This window comes from Lipotes vexillifer, unplaced genomic scaffold (assembly GCF_000442215.2).
Source record: "Lipotes vexillifer unplaced genomic scaffold, Lipotes_vexillifer_v1.1 scaffold147, whole genome shotgun sequence".
Lineage (NCBI taxonomy): Eukaryota > Metazoa > Chordata > Mammalia > Artiodactyla > Lipotidae > Lipotes > Lipotes vexillifer.
This window is the reverse complement of record NW_006778796.1, coordinates 2,772,445-2,779,941: the sequence shown is the minus strand read 5'-3', so window position 1 is coordinate 2,779,941 and position 7,497 is coordinate 2,772,445.

Genomic DNA, 7,497 nt, shown 5'->3' with positions numbered 1-7,497 from the left:
TGAATATAGATCAATAATAATCATACAAGGTGAAGAACATAGGGGGAAAAGGATTAAGAAAATGCAGAGGACTTCTGAGAAATGTGATACACCATAAATGTACAACATGTGTGTAATGAGAATACCAGAAGGGGAGAAGAAAGAGAAAGGAGCAGGAAAAAATTCAAAAAATTACAGCTGAAGTTTTCCCATATTTGATTTAAAAAAAAAATTAGGCTACATATCCAAAAATTCAGCCAACTCAAATCCAAATTGGATAAACACAGAGATCTATACCCAGATCCAGCAGAGTCAAAATGTTTTAAGACAAGAGAAAATCTTGAAAGCAGAAAGAGAAAAATGACTCATCACATACACAGGGAATCCCAGTAATAGAACAGCTGACTTTCCATCAGCAACAGTGGTGTCCAGAAAGCAGTGGTATGACATATATTGAAACCCTGGAGGTGGAGAGTGGGGAACCATCAACCATTTTCCAATAATTTTTCAAAAATAAAACACATTTTTTGTAAAACAAATATATTCTCAAATTTGCAAAAGAACTTAGAGAATTTGTTTATAGCAGACCTACCTTACAGTAAGTACTAAAGTTCTTCAGGCTGAAAGCAAGTGACACAAGACAGCACTTTGAATCCACATGAAAAAATGAGGAGCACTGGAAAAATTATTATGTAGTAATTATAAAAGACATTAATTTGGTTACTTCTCCTTTCTTCTTTTCATTGATTTGAAAAACAATTCCTTAAAACAATATAATGAAATTGTGGGATCTATAATATATAGAAATGTATTATATTTAAAAATAACACTATAAGGGAAGCATGTGGCAACAAAGCTCTAAGAGTCTATTATAAAGAAATGATACTAAAAAGTATCCACAAGAAGAAATGCAGAGAACTAGAAAGGGTAAACAGGCAATTAGTGTAATAAACTTAAGTATATTATTGCTCTGCTTTCTTCTACCTGCTGTTTTAAAAGATACACAGTTATATAAAGGAATAATAAAAGTTTACGTTTGAGTTCTAAACAGATATAGATGCAATACGTATAGTAACAATAGCATTAAAAAGGGAGGAGAAGCTATGCTATATAGGAGTAAAATTTCTAAATCTCTCTGGAATTAAATTAGTATAACTATGAAGTAGTCTGATAAGTCGATGAACATTTTAAGCCCTAGAGCAGCCCCTAGACAGTAACTCAAAGAATAAATATAGTTAAAAAACCATGTAAGTGCATATAATTTTATATCAGCAAATATTCACCTAGTGCAAAAGAAAGCCATAAAAGAGGAACAGAGAAACATTTTGGTGTCTTTTTATACGTCTGATATATAGGAATAACAGCAAAATGGCAGTGGTAAATCCAATGATATAAATAATATTAACTGTAAGTAGATTAAACAATCTGATCAAAAGGCATTGTAAGGCTGATTAAAAAAATCAGAATCCAACTATAATGCTGTCTACAAGAGAGAAAATTTAGACTCAAACACACAAATAGGATGAGAATAAAAGGATGGAAAAAAATACACCATGCAAGCAGCCATAGAAGAGTTAGGGTGCTTATAAGAGTATTAGACAAAATTAATTATAAAAAAATGTTACTAGAGATAAAGAGAGATATTTTAAAAGAATAAAAGGATTGATTCATCTGGAAAACACTATAATTATAAACGTAGATGGATTTATGAACAGAACCTCCCAATAGTCTGTTTGGGCTGCTATAACAAAATACCATAGGCTAGGTGGCTTATACACAACAGAAATTTATTTCTTACCATTCTGGAGGCCTGGAAGTCAAACAACACAAATATGAGTGCACCGTGTTATAGAGTTTTTCTAAACGTAGTAGAATTTGATACTTCTTCCCTATGAAATCAATCTCTTATCTTTTGTGATCATTGCTTCAATTTACTGAGCATTTACTATGTGCTGAGCACTTTTCTAAGCCATTCGCCCAACAGCCTTATGAGATGGGCATTATTATACTCTACTTTAGTAACAAGCACACTAAGTTTCAGAAAGTTTAAGGAACTCACCCAATTGGTAAGTGATGTAATACATTTGAAATATTAGCACTATTTTCCCTTTGACTTGACATTGGATCATTTTTATGTAACTCAAGGTACTGTGTTCTTGGAATAAACCAGAGGCAGCAATGGTGAGGTGGCAAGACTGAATCATGAAAATGGACTCTTGTCTTATCTCTGCAGCTGGTATCTTGGGCAGAGCTCATCAGGGCACCTGGTCCCTCTCTTTTGTGGGTGTCAGGCTCAAACGAGCAAATTACATAAAATGTCTTTGAACATGATAAAGTGCTATAAAAATGTAAGGCATTATTAATATAAACTAGGTCAGAATCAGTAAATCCATAAAGTTTTACAACACTCTGCCTGCTCATTAAGGTAGCAGTGTGCTTTCAAATCAATAATTTACAGCAGAGTGAGGCAGTGTGGGCTGGTGTGGGAGAATAGAATGTCAGGGTCTGAAAACTCAGATCTATAAGTTGCTACCAGAGTTCAGTCTAACCTCAGGCAGGTCCCTTATCCTCTGCATTTGCAAAATTATGAAGGTATTACTGACCTATTTTATAGAACTTTTGTTAAGAGGCACTGATAAAAAGTGATTATAAAGCACCTTGCAAGTGGTATTGGATGTAAAACTGTTCTAGCATAGGTTATGAATTTTACTTGAACATTCATTTCAGTAGGTAGAGCTCTTTAAATTCTAAAGTTTAAACTTAAGTTTGAAAATTGATTATTGCAACTAAGACAGGCTGTGGGCTGAGTTTTAGACCTATGTTTCCACCTTTTCAGTTGCCTGTGTTGGTGGCTATGAAAGTAGTTCAGTAATAAAGGTCTTACAACTCTATATCCTGTAGTCTAAATGATCAGATATTTTATAGCATTTAAAATAATGGAACCATGCTTCATAGTGACTTATATCTATATAGCGAGGTAAAACAAATTATTATTGCCGGTAGAACATAATTCTGGAAGAAAATGTATTTACTTATGAAACTTTTAGTGAGAGGGGGTAGTAAGTAAATTACACCTTAAAATAAGGTTTTCTGCTGACTCTCTACAATTCAGATGATCTACACCTGCTAATTGTTTCGTATAAACGGCTATGATAATAATGAAAGCTACAATTTAGTGAGAACCCTGTGTATCCTGGGTGCCAGGAAATTTACTTATATTTGATCCTCAGAGGAAGCTTAAGAGGAAGATATTATTTTCCCCATTTTAATGACGAGATATCCAAGGCGTATTGCAAAACAAACACTCAGGTGATATATGAATATGGGCCTCCTATGTAAGAGTATAGACTCTGGTTTCTAAGATAAGGCAACATTTCTATCCTTTGTTAATCTCTGTGTTTCATCCGTTAACAGACTCTTCTGATGATAAGATAGATTCTACTTAATCCTGCAGTAATGATGCTCAACGCATGGTCCCTGGACCAGCAACATCAGCATCAATTGGGAACTTGTTAGAAATGCAGAGTTTCAGGCCCCACCCTGGACCTACTGAATCTGAAACTGTCTTTAATTTGCCTTCCAAGTGAATCTGCTACAAGCTAATGACTGAGAACCACTGTTACAGAAAAACTGTGGTTCCGGGCTTTCATTCATTCATTCAGTATTTCAAGCACTTACTAGATACCAAGCACATAATAGTTTGGGGAGAGTGATTTTGGTGTTCATCTGATCAATTGATTGCTGCTGGACATAAGGGAAGATTCAAACAGGAGCCTTGGTATGATGAATTTGAAATGAGTGCTTTAAGAACCAATGGCTCATGAGGTGACGTCAAGAAATAGTCCTCGATAAACACGAAGGGCAAAGTCCCCATCAGCAGTCATATAGCTTCCTGGCAAACGTGGTGGCTACTGGGATTGGAGGGGATGAAATTGCAGGGAACACAGACGTTCTCATATATATGTCATACTTATAAAAGTACACTTTTAAGCCAAGAGGGAGATAACCTCATCCTAAAACTCAGAGATAAGAGGTCTCATAAGAGGTTTCATCTGTAAAATCTCTTCAGATATGTAAACCAGACTAGTCTTTGTTTCCTCTTACCTCACTCCAGGACCATACAAAGCCAGAACTATTGGAGGTTTTGTCTTGGTTTGGGTAGCACTTAGTATATGTGAAAACTGAGATTAGTATCATGTTCTTCATAGGGTTGTCAAGGTCAGATAGCAAAAGGCCTGGCTTATAAAGTTGCAGCAAACACGGCTGGTTACCTGCTCATATTGATTTTCCTTACTTTTTTTTTTTTTTTTTTTAAACAGTGGGATTCCTGAGGTTAGAGGAGCACAGGGTCACCTGGCATAAGACTACCTTACGTGGTCTCTCTTGTGGTAGATATAACCATGTTGATGAGTTCTGGACATAAATTGTGCCACTTGTGGCCATACCACTAAAAGAAAGGAATGAGCCCGCATTCCTCTTGCCCTTTTCTCCTCCCACAGCTAGAAGATGACAAAACAGCTGCAGATATTTTAGCCCTAGAAGCTGAGATGACTGCCCCTTCACTGGACTGTTCAGTGAGAGAAGCATGAATTCCTGTGTTGTTTAAGCCACTATATTTTAAAATCTTGTTGCAACAATTTAGGCTGTACCATAATTCAGCATCCCCTGGAGATCTTGTTAATATGTAGGTTGCAGTTCAGTATGTCTGGGGTGGGGCCCAAGATTATGCATTTCTAACAAGTTCTTAAGTGATCCTGATGTTGCTGGTCTACATACTTGGAGCAACTGGACTGCGCTTGGAGCGACACTACCCTGTATAATGCAGTTGGCATTTAATAAAGACTATTCAGTTATTCTTGTCTTGCTGTCTTAGTTTAGGCTGCCATAATAAAATAGTATAGACAGCGTGGCCTATAAACAACAGAAATGTGTTTCTCACAGTTGTGGAGGCTGGAAGTCCCAGATAAGTGTTTCAGCAAGGTCAGATTCTGAGGAAGGTCCTTTTCTAGGTTGCAGATTGCCAACTTCTAATTGTGTTCTCACATGATGGAAAAAAATGAGAGCTAGCTCTCTGGCCTCTTCTCATAAAAGCACTAATCTCATTCAGGAGGGCTCCACCCTCATGGCCTAATTACCCCCTAATGGCCCCACTTCCATCCTATGGGGATTAGATTTCAACATATGAATTTCGAATTTCGGGAGAAACAAACATTTCGTCCATAACCACTCTTTTTTCTGAGCCCTTATCAGGTAAGTGGCTCTTCAACCTTTCAATTAAATGTCACCGAGTGGTCCTCATAATGTAAAGGGGTAAGCCAAGAAAGGTGTGTGTTGCTGTGTCCTGAATATCTATAACTAGTTAGTGTTCTGTCCTAGTAAACACAGATTAGCCGATGGAGTCATATATATTACATATCAATAACTTATTTATTATGTAACAACTTTTTATTATATTATAGTTTATAACAATCCCTCTGCTTCATGATAACGTGAACTAAAACTTTGGTCAGTCAGAGCTCAAATGTGGACTTGAGGTCAAAAGAGGTGCTGGGATCATCACTTGCTCCCCCAACCCCTGAGAACAGCTCACAGTGTGTGTTTTGCTGGTGCTTAGTGCTGGGTCCCTGCCATTATGATCATATGTGGGAAAGCACAACAGGTGGTCTTATTGGGCCCCTCCCAAAGACGAAGGATTTCCCTACTCTTCCTCATGCCTCCCTCCTACCCTGCCATGTGGCTTGACTAGAATTAATTCTTGAGTGGGAATGAAGAGCAAATTTATCTTCATTTTAATTCCTATGCGTACATTCTTTTTAATGGTAGCGGCAATAGACTTCTTAAAAAATCACTAGTTTTCAATCTACAGACAAAGAAGAGAGGGAGCGGGAAGCACTTATTTATTTTTTTAAACATCTTTATTGGAGTATAATTGCTTTACAATGGTGTGTTAGTTTCTGCTTTATAACAAGGTGAATCAGCTATACATATCCATATATCCCCATATCCCCTCCCTCTTGAGCCTCCCTCCCACCCTCCCTATCCCACCCCTCTAGGTGGTCACAGAGCACCGAGCTGATCTCCCTGTGCTATGTGGCTGCTTCCCACTAGCTATCTATTTTACATTTGGTAGTGCATATATGTCCATGCCACTCTCTCACTTCGTCCCAGCTTACCCTTCCCACTCCCTGTGTCCTCAAGTCCATTCTCTACATCTGCCTCTTTATTCCTGTCCTGCCCCTAGGTTCAGGGAGCTCTTATTTTCCTCACACCCGGTTACATCTGCATTCTGTGGAATTTCTCACAGGTAAAATGGATATTGGTGTCTAAGTAGTTATAATTCCAGGGGCACTTGAAAGCTCTTCTCTTAAAAAATGTCCCCATTTACACAAGGATGCTTAAATGCTAAAGAATGGCTTTCTTTTTTTGGATAAGTGTATTTGACCTCAAGATCACAGTATTTAAAGATTCATGTATAGGATTCAGTACAGGTGGGAATTCATTAAAATTACTTGCAATACTTTATATTTCAGTGTAAGCAGTCATTTCTCTAAAGACAAAGCCTTTAGCTTTCATTAAATTCCCAAAGATATTCATGGTTCAAGAAACTTTTAAGAAGCAGAAGCAATGCTACTACCTAAGTTGTTAAGATGTTATCCATCTATATATTAGTAGGAATTAATTTAAGATAATTTCTGGACAATAACTTTTTTTAAACATCTTTATTGGAGTATAAATGCTTTACAGTGTTGTGTTAGTTTCTGCTTTATAACAAAGTGAATCAGCTATATGCATACGTATATCCCTTCTCCTTATTCCACCCCTCTAGGTGGCTGCAAAGCACTGAGCTGATCTCCCTGTGCCGTGCAGCTGCTTCCCACTAGCTATCTATTTTACATTCGGTAGCGTATATATGCCAGTGCTACTCTCTTACTTTGTCCCGGCTTACCCTTCCCCCTCCCCGTGTCCTCAAGTCCATTCTCTACGTCTGTGTCTTTATTCCTGTCCTGCCCCTAGGTTCATCAGAACCAATTTATTTTAGATTCCATATATATGTGTTAGCATACGGTATTTGTTTCTCTTTCTGACTTACTTCACTCTGTGTGACAGACTCTGGGTCCATCCACCTCACTACAAATAACTCAATTTTGTTTCTTTTTATGGCTGAGTAATATTCCATTGTATATATGTGCCACATCTTCTTTATCCATTCATCTGTTGATGGACACTTAGGTTGCTTCCAAGTCCTGGCTGTTGTAAATAGAGCTGCAGTGAACATTGTGGTACATGCCACTTTTTGAATTATGGTTTTCTCAGGGTATATGCCCAGTACTGGGATTGCTGGGTTGTATGGTAATTCTACTTTTAGTTTTTTAAGGAACCTCCATACTGTTCTCCATAGTGGCTGTATCAATTTACATTCCCACCAACAGTGCAAGAGTGTTCCCTTTTCTCCACACCCTCTCCAGCATTTATTGTTTCTAGATTTTTTGATGATGGCCATTCTGACCAGTGTGAGAT